The sequence below is a fragment of the Pinus tabuliformis genome, chromosome 9, assembly GCF_031772625.1.
Source record: "Pinus tabuliformis cultivar Carrire ecotype Pingquan chromosome 9, CPIR1, whole genome shotgun sequence".
NCBI lineage: Eukaryota > Viridiplantae > Streptophyta > Pinopsida > Pinales > Pinaceae > Pinus > Pinus tabuliformis.
In genome coordinates, this window is record NC_142307.1 from 884,981,889 (window position 1) to 885,000,851 (window position 18,963).

An 18,963-nucleotide genomic window follows, 5' to 3' on the forward strand; every position below is an offset into this window, starting at 1 on the left:
CATCCATTACTTTGTTTTGGGTTAATGCTACCAATTTATCTTAGTGTCGCTGACATGTTCAAGAGAAGTCATTCAGTTCAAACTTCATCCTTTGCAATACCATAAACCTTCATTTTCATGACCACCATTCCTGAACCTTGTGTCGTCAGTCGATTTTTCATCTCCAAAATCATTTACCTCATTTCATGTCGTTTATGTGGGATACATCAAGGCCCTCCTATGACGAGTTGCTTCTTGTCGACATCAGCACATCATCCAAGAAGTTGACTTAGAAACACCCCTTCAGTACCTTGAGGCTTGCATACATCAATGGCAAGTTTCTCGCTTCCGTGATAGGTTGACATCACTGGCCTTTGACTGCAAAACTTTGTATGGTATTCGACATCAAATCATTTATTCACACCATGTGAAATGTATTGTAGTACCTTGAGGGTCATCATCATTATTGGTGATTCCTCTCGTGTCTATTAATAGCTTACATCATCGGCTAGTAATCAGATGATGTATTCCCATGTTTGACTTCAAATCATCTATTCACATGGTTAGACTTGTACTTGAGTGAAATATTGAATGGGATTGAAGACCCCGGATCTAGTTTCATCCATCCGAGTTGCAATATGTTTAGGAGTACCAAATAAAATGTACAATGGCCTTACATTCATGGTAATCCATTCATGGTAATCCATTCATGGGTCTATATCTATAGACAACTATATTTGTACATGTAATGAAAGTTTATAAGTTGAGCATGGGTATGCCTTCCCTAATAAAATTCATGAGAAAAATCAAATTATCATGATATATGTATTGTAATTGATGCAGGTCACCTTCCGCTTTGAAACCTCCTCTCCACATGATAAAGCATTTCACTCAACATACATATTTACGACTTCATGCTTTAGGGCGCAACTATTACAGATCCATTTTGGCACATCAGCCCCAACTTACAGATCAGTACTATTAGGGCTAATGAACCCCTAATTCAGTTGTTACATGCCCTAAATAAGTCAACCATTAGAATGCCTAGCTTTCCAAGAAGTTTCATGACCAAATTCATCCAGAAACTGCCTCTAAGAAGATCAGTGCAGGTAGGCCTTCATTAGGGTGCGCTACAATGCAAACCATACACTGATAGGGTGCTATGCAGCACACTTGAGCCCTCTTTGGCTTGCGTTGGGAAAATTTGAGTGAATTTCCATGAGGGTTTGAAAGATTCCATATCCATTGGATGCCTCTAGAAGTTTCTCAAGGATATCTACTCCTTTGAGCTCGTATTTGGATGAGGAAGGGAGTTAAGGAAAATCAATCCCTTATCCCTTCCTCCATGGAACTAAATTCTAAGTTTGGGAGGGCATTCATTATCACCATTTATGGCATAACTTCCTTCATTCACCTATAAAAAGACCACTCATCTAATTCATCAAGAGCTGGAAATTATTGAATTATAGGGAGATGATGTTAGTATGAGACTTGAGTTGATTTCACGTATTGTAATGATGTCAAAATGTCTTGCTTGTTATGAGGAGAGGATGGGATTGAACTAGAGGAGTGATGCTGAATTAAGCAATGGGTTGTAACTCTTCCTTTTACTAATAAAGTGTTCAAAGCTTTTTCCAAATGCTTGTGTTATTCATTTATTCTTTCATATGTGTATCATGTACTTGATTCCATGCTATGCTTAATCAATAGATCATTATCATATGCTCTGATCAGTTGTTGTCTTCTATTTGTGTGCAAGTACTCTTCAAGCAGATTAAATATGGAGAGGAGCAACAGAATTGATCAAGGGAGATAAGGAGTAAGCAAAAGCTGCAGGTAGGCTTCTTTACCTCTTATTTAATCTGTTGATCATAGTAAAAGTAGAGAATTCTTTGCACAGTTGTTCTAGACTTAGCTACTAGTCTAGGGGTTTAAGCGTTTATCCGTAGACACTAAAACTTCCAAAATATTGGGCTATGCATCAATAATCTGCTTCCCTTTGTCATTCCCCTTATCGGGTTCTGAATCAGAGTTGGAACATGCATCTAATTCTGAAGCCTTCAGCTTGGCCACCAGTGGCTGCTTGGCCCGACACTCACTTGTGTTGTGGGTGGAGCTCTTATGGAAATCACACCACTTTCCCATGTCCTTATTAGGCTTCGCGGTGTTGTCCTTTGCTTATGGCCTTGGCAGGTGGTCCTGAGTCGTCCTGCCTTGGCTTTGTAATTTGTTCTGTAGTTTGGAGGCACCTTTCCCTTGCTTCGAATTCGCATATCCAAAGTCTCGCTTCTTTTGTTTAAAAATCTGCTCAATCTTGACGGTGTATCAGTACGTTGTGTCGAGCAACATGATGTCTAGGAACTCCATCTCATCCTGGATATATCTACGTAGGCAGCTACAATACTTAAGTACCAAATGTTTCTCAGAATCCTTGATACCCAACTTTATGCGAAGGGTATGAAAAACATTGGTAAACTCTGGCACATCTTGGTCCCTTCCCTACCGCTACATGATCCACTTTATGTATTTTTCCTCATAGCTCATGATAGGGTATTACTGCTCCATGATGGCATCCCGAATGAATTCTAGGTGGGAGCAGCTGAAAACAGTGAGGTTGTACTTTCATCCTTCTGCTCACAATAGGTTTCCCACTAGTCCTTGATATGGGGGGCATCTTTGAGAAGAGCAAAAGTAACCTTTTCCAGGCTGGAAAAATCATGAATAGAAAAATATCCTTCTAGCGTATTCAACCATGTATCTATGACATCTGCATCTATTTGGCCCTCAAATATGGGAATGTAAAAGTTTACCTGTACCTTAAAAGGTGTCGAGCCTCCAGAGTGGCTATTGGATGTGGATGCACAGCCGATGGGCAACCGTTGAAGGATCTGGGCAAAGTTATCCATCATCATGTTCCTTTGTTTCTCGAGGGCCTCCTCGAGCAATATTTTGATAGGATCTCCTGCTCCCTCATCTTTGTTTTCTTCCCCCATGGGAAGCTATTGGGATTTACGTGGCTGGTCTTTCAAAGGTTCGACCAGTTCAAGCCCTAACTCCTTATATCCCGACCTCATTGGGGACATGCAAAGAAAAACAGAGAAAGAGCAGACTCCTCTGATGCCACTGATCCGAATTTAAACAGAATGCAACAAATTACAGATATAACCATAAATACAGAGATTCAGTAGAAATATCACTTCCTTTCATTAATATCAAATAATGAAATATGCTTACAAACAGAATGGAAATGAGACTAGCTCGGGCGATGGTAGCTTATCTCTGAGAAGAGATGTTGTGGCTACATGCCTCTGAACTGAGTTACAATGAGGCTCAAGGGCATTTTTATTACTAAACAATAAGACAAAACCCTAAACAACCAAAAGCCTACCCTGAGGAGATGTAACACCAAGAGTTTATGGGCCCTGTTGGGGTTAGTAGGGCAGCCAACTTCCCGGGGTCATAACTTGGTCATATTATCTATGTTTGACGCACATGATACCTCGTTGGAAAGATATCTCCGAGGAATACAACTAAAAATACAATTTCAATGAAATCTCCCAAAGGAATATTGCCAAAAAAATGTCGTTTAGGGCCTCAAAAAAGCTCTGCAAGTCCAGGACCTGAAAAACTGCCAAAAATAGTAAATTGTGCTACAATTAAAGAAAGTGAAAAAAAAAAAAAACCTGAATTTTCCTAGGGTTTAAGAGTTGCTACAAACAACCACGTTGAGTATATGACATATACTCAACGGGCTTGGATTTAGCCCTCTCTAGAGGTATATGACATATGTCAGTCTTTGGAGACTCCAATATTTTCATACAACAAGTGATAAAATGTAGAAATAATGATAATCAATTCCTTCCTCCAATTATGCATCGAATCAAGTTGTTTACGGAAAAATTTTGTTGGCTTGAATTTTAACATATAAGAAGAAACCTCAATGAGGTTGTGAATTCCCTAGCCAATCAAGGTGTGCACTGAACACAAGTAGAAGTAAAATTTGATGATGGGACTATAGCATCCAAATTTATCCCATAAAAATTCCAAGACTATATGAAATGGTTATGATGTCGTGGAAAATAAATTAGGGGACAAGGTGTCAAAACCATGTATTAATTTCCATAGCACATAAACATACTACCACCTTAAATGAATTGAAGTGAAGGGTCTAGGAGAGCATGAAGAAATGCATCAATCAAGACAAGTGGGATGGAATTGTCACACTAAAAAGGACGCGGGATATATGGAATAAGGCGGATGAGATATTTAGTGCAAATCGTATGTGTGAGATAATGAAACTCGGGTTGACGAAGTTGATTTCATAGATTTTCATAATACCAATATGATTCTCATTATGCCTCTTATAAATGGTCCTCTAGAAATGCATGAAGCCATTAATGCATAATGGAGTGAGCTCGAAGCATATTGGGAAAGCGAGACAATATATATAGATATATATAGGAAGTATTGGGATTTCAAACAGTTGTGAACATGAATTACGGAGCTACATTTTTCAAGTTTGCCTTCGTCTCTGGTGTTGTCTCAATACAGTGGAGACTTCTCTGAGACATAGTGAGGAGGATTTTGGTTTTGCACTCACTAGAATGGCAAGAGCACTTGAGTTTATCATTTTGTCAATACCATGTCACACGGAGATGATCTTAGCTAAAGCTAGGGCCCAAAACGAATTAATGGCTCATCGGATGGGTCTAATAGAGCTTAAACTAGACTGAATCCAGTTGACTCTAGAGATGATGATATTTCATTTGGTAAACCCATGATTGGCAGAAGAATAATTGTAGCTGGCGAGATGCTCCTGGTAGAAATCGAAGCTGAAGAGACTGAAATTGTTTTTCTTAATGGAGACACCATTAGTAGCTGAGAAGGTGAAAGTAGTGACCGAGCAGGTGACCAGAAAGTCAATCCTGAAGAGGATGTCGAGACAGAAATTGAATCTTAGGAAGTCCAAGTTCTGGGGGATATGTAGACATATTTTTCTTAGTATTAGTTTATGTTATGCAAATATGTAGTTTATGGTTGGGTTTTTTTGGAGGATTTATGGGATACACCAGTTTAGTATAGTAAAATACATAATAGATGATATTAAAGGTAATATTTTTTTGAATTTTTGGGAGAGATGTACTAAATTATCTGCATTATCTAAGCTACATTGTAAAAGGTCCTAGCCTTCAAACCATGTTTTCTTAATATAATGAATACTTGTTTCTTTAAAATGTGTGTGTGTGTTTAATTTAATAATATGATATCACAAATGCACATAGTATTCGAGAACTGTGAATATCAAGATTCATTATTTCTACTTTGATACAGTTCTTTAAACAATCAAAGTCATCGAACATAGTTTTGAAAACCACACATCAAATCATAGACAAGGCAATTTTCCCATAGCTCCTTTCCATCTTGATATCAAATAAAATGATCCCACGTCAACATATTAGTGGGGAAAGTTAATCGCCCACCCTTATTCTCACCCAACATACACATAAACCAAATTTTTCATGCCCCAAATTTTAATAAGCCAAAACCACTAATCATTAATTAATAAATATGTAATTTTGTGCGAGAGGGAGTTGTGAGAAATAAGTGTGCAGAGGGGAATGTATGCGGAGGTACGAAACATTCTAGAAGAAAGTTTTTGTTCCTTGCTCCACACACCTGTTCTTCCGCACAACACTTCTTCCTCACATGCATTAGAAAAACACTTCATTTAATATTGCATAATAAGAATTTAATTTACAAATGTAAGATCACAATTGCACTTAGTATTTGGGAATCATGAACAGCATGATTTGTTGTTTCTACTTTGATATAGTTTCTAAATGATCAAAGTTGTTGAACATAGTTTTGAAAACCACACATTGGATCATTGGCAAAGCAATGTTTCCACAACTACTTTGCATCCTAATATCAAATAAATTGAGCCCACACTTATTTCACACTTTATATACACATAAACCAAGCCTTTCATGCCCTAAAATCTAATAAGACAAATCCACTAATTAATTGATTAATGTGTAGTGTTGAGAGGTATGTGGAATAAGTATGCAAAGGGAAAATGTATGCGGAGATGCAGAGCATTGCGAATGAAAGTTGTTGTTCCTTGCTCTACACACCCATTCTCTCACACAACACTTTTTTATCATATGCATTAAGAAGACAATTCATTTAATATTTTATACTAAGTTTGTACTTAAAGCAAAAATAATTTCATCTATGTGGAAGAAAGTTCCATATGAACTCTGGTTCTCCTGCACATACCCCTCTTCCTCAAATCCTTCATTCCACACACATTCACGACTCCATACACCTTTTCTCCCACATAGTTGAATTTGTAAAAGTTAAAATGAAAAAAAAAAAGTAAAATGAAATAAGAGATAAATGCACTAGGATTCACTATGTTAGTTTCAGTGTTAATGTTAGTGTCAGAGCACTCACTGACAAAACGTTGCCCCCTGCTTATGTAAGAACCTACTTAGAGCATTGTGTTAGTTTCAGTGTTGGAGCACTCACCGACGGAATGGTCATTTACAAAATTACTCTAATTTCCATTTTAAAATGATTTGTCAAGCATTGAAAAATATCAAAATTAAATCACCCTACACCGGGGAATTATGTCACGCCAAGGCTTGTTCAGCCAATAAATAATTATAAAATAAGATTTTCAAAAATTAGAAAAATATTTTTGAATTTATAGGAAAATGCAAAAATTCAACATTTTCCAAAAATTTTGGTTAAAGTTAATAAAAAAGCCACAAAAACTCAACAAACTAATCGAGATTGAAGGGACTTTGACCGTAAGGTGAGTGCTATAGGCCCTAGAGAGATAAAGACTGACACAAAAAAAACGAAAGTATAGGCTTATATTTCATAAGAGAAAAATAATTTATGCAATTTACACGTATTGAAAATAAGATATAACGAGGATCATAATGTAATGTGGATTTCATATGATATTTCAAAACGTATGCATGGCATGTTCACATAAGTCCATACGATATTTTAAAGCATATGCATAGCATAATTACATATCTATATATAGAAGAGTAAGATGATAAAGCAATATGGACAAAATGTCTAATTTTGAAGCAATATTGTTATATTAAGAGATATTTTATTATACAAAATGGGGAGATGTTATTATGTTAAGGTTAAACATATTCTGTAAAAAACAAAAATCCATTTCAATTAATAAAATATCTTAATAAAAATACATGTTGACTTATGTACATATATAAGAATGAAAGATATCTCTATTTACATATATGAGTGTTTGAATACTCCATAGTCACTAAATTGAGTTCATAAAATGGAATGTTGTTGAGTGCATAGGAATGAAAGATATCTTTATTTACATATATGAGTGTTTGAATAACCTTCTCTACAATTGGAAATGTGATTGTATAACCTTGTTCTTCTAAGTACTTATCTTAGATATACAAAACATACATTAATTATTCTAGGGTTTATTTCCAACTAGTGCATTGCAATACGATGAGAATTCAAAGAATAAGAAACTAATGACGTTATAATATCAATAGATATCATTCCCAAGGTAGTATTTCTGCCATGAGAAATTAGTCACACAAAAGAGAACAATGAAAAGGTTGAATTCTTACTATTACTAAGAAAATATGTATTCAATAATTTATTTGTGGTAATCGTTGGATTTGAGGTGTATATTAAAAACAAAAAAGTTGAAATCTTTTTTACTCCTACGGAAATTCTATTTACTTAACTAAAAGAAGCAAATGAAATTTCAAGAATAAAGTACTACAATAATATAATCTATTTATTCCATAATTGTAATTTAAGAAAAGTAAAATAAATCAAATATCGATTGTTCAAGATTAAAAGAACATTATAACAACATATAGTTCGATTTTAATTTAAACTAGCCTAGATTCATCTTAACCTCAAATCTATCAAGTGCCAAGAAGAATCAAATCTCTCAAGGTCAAACCTTTTTTCAAGTTTTGCACCCAAAAAGATATTTACACCTCAAGAGATTTGATACCTATTGGCACTTGATGAATCTGTGGTTAAGATGGATCTAGACTGGTATTTGTTTAATTAAAGATATTATAATAAATTATAGCTAGACATTTAATTTACATTTCTTTATTTTTAGGGAAGGTGTATGTGTGTGTAATGTACTTAGCTCCTGAACTTCAAATTAATCACATAGAATGTTATAGAATATGTGTGCAGGACAAAGAACATAATAAAAACACATAATCCTTGAGAAATATCTCTTGTATTAATGATATTCAAGACTAGAATTTTATATTCACTTGCCACTTCAAGGGATAAACATCTAAGAGTAAAGCTCCAAATACGATATCAAGTCTTGGAAAAACATCACATAACCTTTTGCTCAATATATAAAAATTAATTAAGAATCTTAATGACATGTGGGCTTGCTTATAATGAGGGCCTATTAAATAATTTCATCCTTATCAATGAATATGAATATTTTTACATTGAGTGTCTGTGATATAGGTAATTCCACTCAAACAGAGATCTACTCATAAAAGAAGTGTGAAAGTACAAATATCCAACTATTTTTTATTGAATGATAAAGTTGCTTATATAGCTTTTACAAAATGAAACTACCTCAAAAATTGAGGAGAGAAAGACTCTCCATATCCAACCAAATAGAACTTATAAACTAAAACAGGGAATAGTTTGAGGAAAGATCTCAACCACGCCCGTGAAGATCCCAACTAACCCCAAATACTAGGAAGCTATCCCATGAAGATCTCAACTATCCTTTGATACTAGGAAACTACAATATTACATGTTTCACATACAATATCATATAATCCTCAAAATATAAAGTAGGCATTTTATTCCTTATCATTCCTCCCAACCTAAGGAGAATTAGCATTCATTTCTTTCAAAAAGAGAATAAAGTGTTGTTGCAACTCGTTGTGAGCTATCTAATGACCCTGATGTTTGTAGTAGCCTTTTTTAGAAACAAGGCATGATGTAGTAGATCCCTAGAAAGTTTGGAAAATATTCTAGTCAAAAATGTTATATGCATCAAGTGAAGGCTAAAAATCAGAAACAATATCTGCAATATGATTAGTCAGGACCTTTGCCTCTAATGTTAACCCATAATATGGTTTGAGGAGATCAACATTCACGACATCATGGATAACCAAATGAGCTAGAAGTTCAAGGTGGAAAGCAATTCCAATCACTTGCCAAATGACTGAGTAGGGGCCATACCAAATGGGTTTGAGCTTATTACATGATTTGTCTTGAAATCAACTCTTGTCTAAATGCAACCACACTTTGTCACCAACATTAAAATGGCAAGGAAGAAGATAATGATCCATTAGTTTTTTTCTTTTCTTGAGTTTTATGATGAATCTGAATGACTTTGGCTTGAAGAGACTACCAATGCTAAACAAAATTTTGTGCCTTAGCTTGTTCTTTTTTAGGATGAGAAATAGACAAAATAGGTAAAGATAAGGGAACCTACATGGAGAAACATGTTGGAAACTAAGGCAAGCCTTGAAAGGAGAATGACTAGTGGAAGAGTGAACTACTCCATTATATGCATGCTCAATATGGGTAAGACTCAAATCCCATTTGATTGGAGAAGAATCATTATAGATTCTACGAATTTGCACCAAAGTACAATTAATTTCTTTGGTTTGACCATCATTTTGAGGATGAAAAGCAATGGAAAAATTAAGAGAAGTTCTTGATATTTTCCACATTAAACACAAAAAATGGCCCACAAAACATGAGTCAATATTAGGCACAATGTTGGTGAGAGGACTAAAGGAGTGTTGAACAAATTCAAAGAATAATTGGGATAAGTGACTGGCATAAATAGTTTTACAACAAGGCATAAAATTAGTTATTTACTAAATCTAAAACAATAATAAAAAAATTGCAATAATGATGATGGAAAATCATGGAAAAACTAGTAATAATATCAAGATATATACTTTCACAAGGCTGAGCAGGAATGTGCAAAGGACAACTCAACCCAAGTTTTATGTTAGCTAGTTTGGATGAAGAAAATACTACACTACTCAAGAAATGAAGAACATCTCTAACAGTGTGAATATTTTATTCCTATTTAAGGAGATGTTGGTCTTCACTTATCATTTAATTTTTCAACTCAGGGTCTAATTACTTTTGAGGCTATCAGTATTGTATGCACATGTATCATAATTCCTACCACTTCGACATGTGTTAAAATAAACTCCAGGGAATCATATCGATGATACAAGGCTTAACTTAATAATCTATTTCCAGCTATGTGGCACACAATGTATTGATATCATAGCTCAACACCTAGCTCAATGTAATTGTCACTATTACGGTTAAAAAATTCTACAGGATTGTAGTTTCATAACAGCTGCTACTGATTTCACAACAACTAGATTTCATAGCACAAATACGTGTGTCACCCTACAAATTTGAAATTAAAACATGGCCTAAGTACAAACCAACTAATGTGTGCTCAAAATGAAATTCAATAAACTATTCAAAATTCAAGATACCATTTAATGAATTGCAAGAAAATGGAAATACCAAGAAACTAATAAAATAAGCATGGTTGTACCAAACTAAATTTGAAAATAAAACAGAACATAAACTAATGTATGCTAGATTAAAATTAATAAAACATTGAATGCAAGGCTTTGAACAAATTAAACCCAAATGGGTGCCTCTACTAGAGAAAATAGGGTAATTCATCCCAAATATCTTGTGCAATCAAAAGGACACTGAATGATTTAGTCCCAGGTAACTCTATCAATTCTATAACTATGTACCTTTGATTCTATTGAATGGTGATAGTGTCTCTTAGATCTATCTTAAGCATGTGCATGTCATCATGGACAAGCCCAGTTAATGCATATTCTTATCTAACCACTAATTTTGTCACAATATTGATTTTTCCATAGAAATTAGAGCATTTTTTCCAATGTATTAGGTAATATATATAAGACATCAAAGCTCATATTTGTACATCCCCCACATAAGGATTGAGGTTCCATCGCAAATACTCTATCAGGATAAAATTAAAGAGATAAGGCTTGCATAAGAGGTTTTGATCTACATTTTTAGTATTGAAATAAAGGTCAATAAATTCATGTGGTTGATTCATAAGATGAGGTTGACCCACCATAATTTGTTTGAGTTGGAAGGTCACCCATTATTCATGGATAAATATCAAGTACACCCAAGAGGGTACCCAATAGGTGAAAACCTGTAATCCTAATTCACACACAGTTTTCTTAAGGCCTTCTTCCTATATAGACTTCTCCTTCCACTTATAAATTTATGTTGCTCATTTCACATACTTGGATAAATACATATTAAACCAGCATTTCCCATCTTCTTGATAACTCAGCGATGCATCTCCTTATCGATAATATTGAAGTCAAAAAACTCATCCTTTGTTCACCATTGTGGCAAATATGGCTTAAGCTAGAGGAAGGCATATGTGTTTAGGAGTATGTCATCCAAAACAATGATTGATTAAGTGTTGTGCCTTTGTGGTACACTATTCTGAGTACTTTGTTGCCTTAGATTTTGGGCCCTTGACCTAATCAATGGCTTATTATGAAACCTTCATTTAGCCTTTCATAGTCAGGTTTTCAATTTACTATTTTGCAATAAAAGGTTCCAATTTTGTTTCAACAACATCTGATAAGTCGGACTGCAAAAATGAAATTGCCTAGGAAAAACAGGATTACCATTAGTTTTGCACCTTCTTCGCTTGTCATATGATGCCCCAATATAGAATCTTATGGCCTCATCTTTGAATGGAGGGTCAGCTATATAGTATCAGTAGTATCCTCGGCCATAGCCTCATACCCCTCATCTCCATTTACCTCCACATATTCCATGGTTAGGGCTTCACCATCCCTGATAACCTTATGCTCCTTTGTGACTTGTTTTCCCTTTTCTTATCATGTATCTCTAATGGGATATAAGCGGCGGGCTTTATCTATCGATGCGGACCACTCTCCTTCCTTCGTAGCTAGTTTATATGTTACTGGTAAGACTTTTCCCACGGCTTAGTCCTTTTCCTCTACGAGAATGGACCCCAAGGGACAATAATCAACCTTAACTCATAAATAATAATAATTTTTATCAAGTCTTGGTGAAATACTGCAGTCTTGGGATTTTTCCACTTGCAGACTATTGTGGCCATCCATGCTAAAATCTTCAAGAGGTAATATGGAATGTTCATAGTTTTTATTCCTTCTAGATGCATAAGGATCACATGTAATAAAAATTTTAACAAGTAAACAATGTCTCTCCACAGAAGTTGCAATTATTCCCATTGAATCCATTATTTCAAATTAGGTAATGGCAAGGGTTCCTCGAAAATCACCAACTTCCATCGAAGAATTTATGGTTCTTATACCACCTCTCAGCCTCCTATGTAATCCTAGTCATTGTTGTAAGGTTTTCTTCATTAAAGATGATCATTAGTTGGCATACAAGAGCTCAAGCTCCATTGAAGGTATGTGTGAACTCCACAGCTATTTGAGTGTCATGCCCTTGAAAATTTCAAGGAATGTAATCCATTTCACCGTGACAAAAATATCCCAGAATGCTTGGTTCACACAAATGGCCTCGATATCAGACGGATCAATTTGGACCAATGTGCCTTCTATAATTCCCTATAGAATTTTGTCTCCCTTTTGTCGGCAATCGTTCACCACTTTGGCATCTAAATTTCTTCCTCGTTCACCTTCCTGCACCATGCACTTATTCTTCAATGACAATTATCATTATTGCATCAATCCTTGGCCAAATCTATATCAGATCCACCCAAAATCACCTTAGGATTGCACGTTTGTTTCCATAAATTCTTTGAAACCATAGCCGGATCAACCAGTTGCGAAATGCTTGGGAATTAAACACATCATAGCAATGAAATCGTCATTTTGTAACCATCGTTACCACACAATCATGTTAACTATGAAATGAAATTTCGGGTTATGGAATATTGGCACTCGCTAGAAATGTTATGTTTTCTATGAAACGTAGGTAGCTTATGATGTTTGACTTATAGGCCGGTAATGGTACATTACTTGGTTGTATAGTGTTTACCATGAAATGACCTAGGGCAGTCATTGATCTATAGTATTATGGTCTATGGCTTAATTACGAGTAAGGATAAAAAAGGATTTTGAGAAGGAATTGTGGAGGTTAAGTAGAAAATTAGTATTACAATGCAAGCTCATGATATTCTTAACATATTACTAGTTTCCTAAAATCATTTTAGAAAATAAATCAAAGAAATTCTTAAAGAACACCTAGACCCTGATGAGGAACATGTAGTATATAATTGTGTCATTCATTTTCTTGTCTTGTGTGGTTTGATTTATAGATGGCCTTGAATGTGCTAGCATTATCTTTATTATTCTTGGAAAATCATAACCCATGAGATCATTGTTGTGACTAGACCACATGGCATTATAAATGTCATGCTAAAGAAACAAAATATATATGTATATATATTATTTTTCTTTCTTTTTTCTTTCTTTCTTTTTTCTTTTTCCTTTTTCCTGAACTATGCCAACTAGGTCCCTAGTTTGCTTGAATCAGTTTTTCCAATGGTGCCTCTAAAGGTTTTTGCAGTTGGAATTCTTTTCCTCTTAGTGATATTAGCGTGTTCCTAGTTTTCTAACATCATTATGTGTTAGTAGCGCTTGAAAAAACTTACTTTTCACTACCATATCTTTTGTTTCCCTTTTTTTCTTTTTATTTTTCCATTGGATGAGAATTTAGTACATCGTAGAAGGGGGTGGATCAATTTCCCCTTTTACAACTTCTAAATCTAGTTGTGTTACTATCTCCTTAATGAATTCTTCTTTGGTCTTAGGTTTTTGATATAACCTTAATCAATGCTCATTGGCCATTAATGGTGTTCATGATTCATAAATAGTGTAGAGCTTTACAGACCCATTGTCGAATACGGTTTCAATTTCATATAGTCGTAGCCATTGAGTATGGAATTTCCCTTTGAAAACCTGGTATCTCAAATCAAACAAGAGATCCCAATCTCCTCCTTCAAATTTTCTTGATGAATATGTCATGCCACTTTGCTCATTGTTGTAGGACAACAATTGTCTGTTTTATGGCACCCTAACAAATCTCATCAAGTTCATTAATTTGATCCAATAGATGTTTTTGAGCCTCATAAAGGTTCATTCCTACTTTCAAATCCATCCTTATTGTTTTAATTTCAAACTCTATAGGAATGACAACCTACCTCCTATATACAAGCTAGTAAGGAGTAAAACTAGTGGCATTCCTCCATGTGATTATATCTGCCCACAAGGCCTCTAATAGTTTCACAGCGCAATCCTCATAACTTTGTTGTATAGTATTGGTCAAGATAGTCTCTAGAACTATTTTGGTAACTTATAGTTGTCCACTCACCTGGGGGTGATAGGGAGTGGATATCTAGTGCTTAATTTTGAATTGTTCAATAATATATTGGATGAGTTTGAAAGTGAACTGAGTTCCTTGATAAGAAATGATTTCCTGTGGAAAGAAAAAACAAACAAATATTTCTTCATACAAGAAATTAGCCACTACTTGTTTTCTTTCCATAAGTAAAGCCTTGACCTCAACTCACTTAGTTACTAGTTAGTACACACCAAAATGTATACCTTCTATTTTGATGGTGGGTTAATCGTCCCTGCAAAGTCTAGAGCCCACTTTTTAAAAGACTCTATCATAACTTGTGGTTACAGTGTAATTTTGTTGAATTGTGTTGGTCTTCCGATTCTTTGAAATTTGTTCCAGCTTCTAACATATTTCCTAGCATCCTTAAAGATGGATGGCTAGTAATTTCCTAGTTAGAAGAATTCTTTTACAGTTCTTTTGTCGACAAAGTTCCCCCCCACAAGCTCATCATGACATGTATTCAAGATGTCATAAATTTCATCTTCCCAAACACATTTCCTAATGACAAGATCGAGCCCTTTCAAAATAGGTACCCTTGAATCCAAGAGTACATAGCACTATATCTGACAACCTTTTGTCATTCTCTTGGAAACAAATGTTGTGGGAGTTTCCTTGCATCCAAATAGTTAGTAATATCTACAAAGCAGGGCATGTTAGTAGATAAAGAAAACAAATGTTCATCTGGAAAAGCATCTCCTATATCATTAGATTTATCGTTTTTATGGACTCATGATAAAAAAATAGGGATGGCATTTTCCTTTCTTGGAAGTCAAGGATAGTAATATCAAAGTCTTGTCGAAGAAGAAGCCAACTCGTCACTCTACCATGATTATAGGTTTATTCATAAGGTGTCAAATGGAAGAGTGATAGGTGTGTACAAATATAGGATACCCAGTAATATAATGAAGAAAATTATTTATGGCGTGAAGCACAATAAGGAATTCATTTTTTGTTATAGTGTAGTTTAATTCAATCGGGGTTAGGGTATTGTTGACATAATAAATGGCCTCGGGTTTTTATCTTCCTTCTATCCTAGTATAGCCCCAATGGTTATATCTAAGGCATCAATGGATATGTGAAAAGGAAGGGACCAATCAAGGCCTCGCAAAATAGGAGAAATAGATCATTTTTCTTTGAGTATCAAATGTCTACTAACATTGATCAATCCAATAGAAGTCTACATCTTTTTTTAGGGGGTAGAATAATGGGGAATGTATCTTAGTAAAATTATCTATGAATCTTTGATAGTAACCAACATATTCTAGAAATTTGTAGCCATCCTTTTGTGTAGCTAGGGTTCATAGTTTGAGAATTACTTCTATTTTAGTAAGACCTGTTGGTTTTATAGTGCTAATTAGACAAGCACAATTTTCTGCAACTGATAAATACTTCCAATGATATATGATATTACTTTAACACACTCTATAACATCATTAAGAAATTACACTCAGAAAATCAATTGGTCAAACATTAACTATCTTAGAAATTTGACTCCTTAGCAACTTTTTCCTCTTCCTCAGATTACTTCCCATATGTGAGAGACAGAGAGATAAATGTGAGTGATGATTGAGTGATAGGTGTGTATGAAAATGATAATTTCAAGTGTCTTTTTATAGTGATATTAGAATTCCCAAGAGGCACATATCTTTGCAAATTAAAGTTAATTTTCTATCTTTTAATTGTCTTTATTTTAATTTAAAATTTATTATTTCTTTCTTTTAATTTGCGTGGTTGGGGAATACCTCTCGCATCTACCCAAAAATCAACACTCCCTCTTAGCTAGGGAGGTATTGACCTTGAATTCCTCAAGATGTCCACTTGGCTGAAAAATTTCTCCATCCCAAGAAAAATATTGAAAGAACCTACTATGTTAATGTATCCATCCACTTCATGTTATATTCTAGAACCACATGGAAATCATATTACATCAACATCATGCAAAGGTTATACTCACCCACTATTTAAATACCCTTTGGAAATATGGCTAGGTACCCCTTGACCAGGGTAAAACAAAACTAGTCCTAGGTCACTAACTAACCATGTCATCACTTGGAACCAGGTTAATTTTCCCTAACCAATATGGTAAAACCCTGTGCCCATTTACGATTCCCCCATGCCTTCATATAGCAGCTGAATGGTAAAAATAATTGTATGATTCTTTGAGGCACTCACTTTACCCACTAGCCAAGTAACCCTTGGCAATATAGTGAGAACCTTCTGACTGTGGGAACACTTCAGGCCCTGATGCTAAAACATTAACACTCCCTCTCAATGAGGGAGACATTATCAATCACTCCAAGATTTTCCTTGAAGTATACAAAATTCATCTAGGATAGAGGCTTTGTGAGAATTTCAATAACTTGATCGTTTGTAGAAATGTATTGGAGCCTCACTACTCCCATATATACCATGTCGCAGAGTTAGTGGTACATGATCTCAATGTGATTCAACTTGTCATGGAAAATTGGATTTTTAGAAAGCTTCACATAGTTTTTATTTTCACAATGTATCACACTAATCTCCAGCACCTGATAAAACAATCCTGCGATAAACTTCTGAAGCCACACTGCTTTACAACTCACCAAATTAGTTGTAATATACTCAGCCTCTATAGTGATGAGTGTGTTAGATGTTTTCCTATTGGTCATCCAAGATATCATAGTAGAGACCAAATTAAAGCAACATCTTGATGTGCTCTTCATGTCTTCAGCACTTCCTACCCAATTGAAATTTGTGTATCCCTACAGTTGTACTTCACCATTTACAACATATCTCAATCCATAAATGAATGCACCACGCAAATATCTCAACACATGCTTTGCTGCAATACAATGTACATGCCTAGGTTCCTCCACAAATTGGCTCATAGTGTTCACTATAAAGAAAATATCAGGTCTGGTATTAACCAGATACATCAAGGATCCAATCAATTATTGATACATAGAGGGATCAAACAAATATGAGTCGGAGCCTCTCAACTTCTTCGGATTTGTCACCATGGGAGTGGCCATAGACTTGCATTCCATCATCCCAAATATCTAAAGGACCATAATAATATACTTCCCTTGACTAAGGAATATCTCACCCAGCTTATGCCACACTTCTAATCCTTAGAATTAATGCATCAAACCTAGATCCTTGATCTTGAACTTAGAGGTCAACTCCCTCTTACACTGATTAATGAGATTTTCTACTCTTGTCAAAAACAAGTCATCAACATATAACAACAAGATCACAGACCCACCTTTAACAACCTTGTAGTAAAGATTGGGATCAACATCACTCTTTGTGAAACCAAGACACATAAAGTATACATAAATCCAAGAATACCAAGCCTGAGGTGCCTACTTGAGTATGTACAAAGCCTTCTTCAGTCTACAGACACGAGACACCTTCCTATATACCTCAAAGCCCTGAGGTTGCTCTATGTACACATAGTTCTCAATCGCTCCATTGAGGAAAGAAGTTTTCACATCCATCTAATGCAATTTCAAACCCATAATAGAATCAATAGAAATAATAGTTCTCGAAAAAGTGTATCTGGTGACAAGGGCAACTGTCTCTTCATATTCCTCTACCTCTTTCTGGGAGAATCTTATTTCCATGAATCTCGCTTTGTAATTATCTATTCTATTATCTACCGCATGCTTGATCTTGTAGATCCACTTGGAATTCACCACTGACTTCCCCTAAGGTCTCAACACAATTTCCCACACATCATTCTTCATGATGGATTGATATTCCTCCATCATGGTATCCTTCCAAAATTGTTGGTCTCTTGCCTCTTTATAGCTGGATGGCTCAGAATCAATAATGTGACTCATGATTGTTGCATATCCTAAGTACTTCTTAGGACATTTTCTTTCCCTGAAGGTGCCATGGGAAACTGGACTCCTCTCTGCATCCTTCAATGTAATTCGAAGCAATGTTGGCCTCTTTTTGGATTTTGGAACAACAACCCTTAGTGGGTCCACTGGCTTAATGGGCCCTTATGGGTCTTCCTGATTATCTGAAGGATGTTATAGAGGTACAAAATGACCTGATCCCACATCCTTGGGAGCCTCTTGCTCCTCATCATCATGAGATACCCTTTAGATCTCCATTAGGTTGCGTCCTTCCACTCTACCTGACTATTTAATCCATCTAAAAAAGAAGCTCTTTCGGTTATCTGGCATGGTTCTATATGTATGTACAATTTTTCCCTCCCAAACACAAATCACTCTTACTGATTTAATTCTCGGTCCTGGGAGAATCCTCTAAGATGCCCTTTAAATATCCTAGGTTAATTTCTTATGAACACTAGTGGATCTATGTCGATATTCACCCAACACATATTCCCTAACCATTTACTCGTTGGTGCTATAAGGTTAAATCTCTCCTCATATTAAAATTTACATTTTACTCCATTCGAATTAGGCTATAATCGACCCATATAGTGTTTGAATTTGCTAAATCGTTCCTCCATAATTTATGTGATTCTTTGCATAAATTTAGGTAGAATTAAAA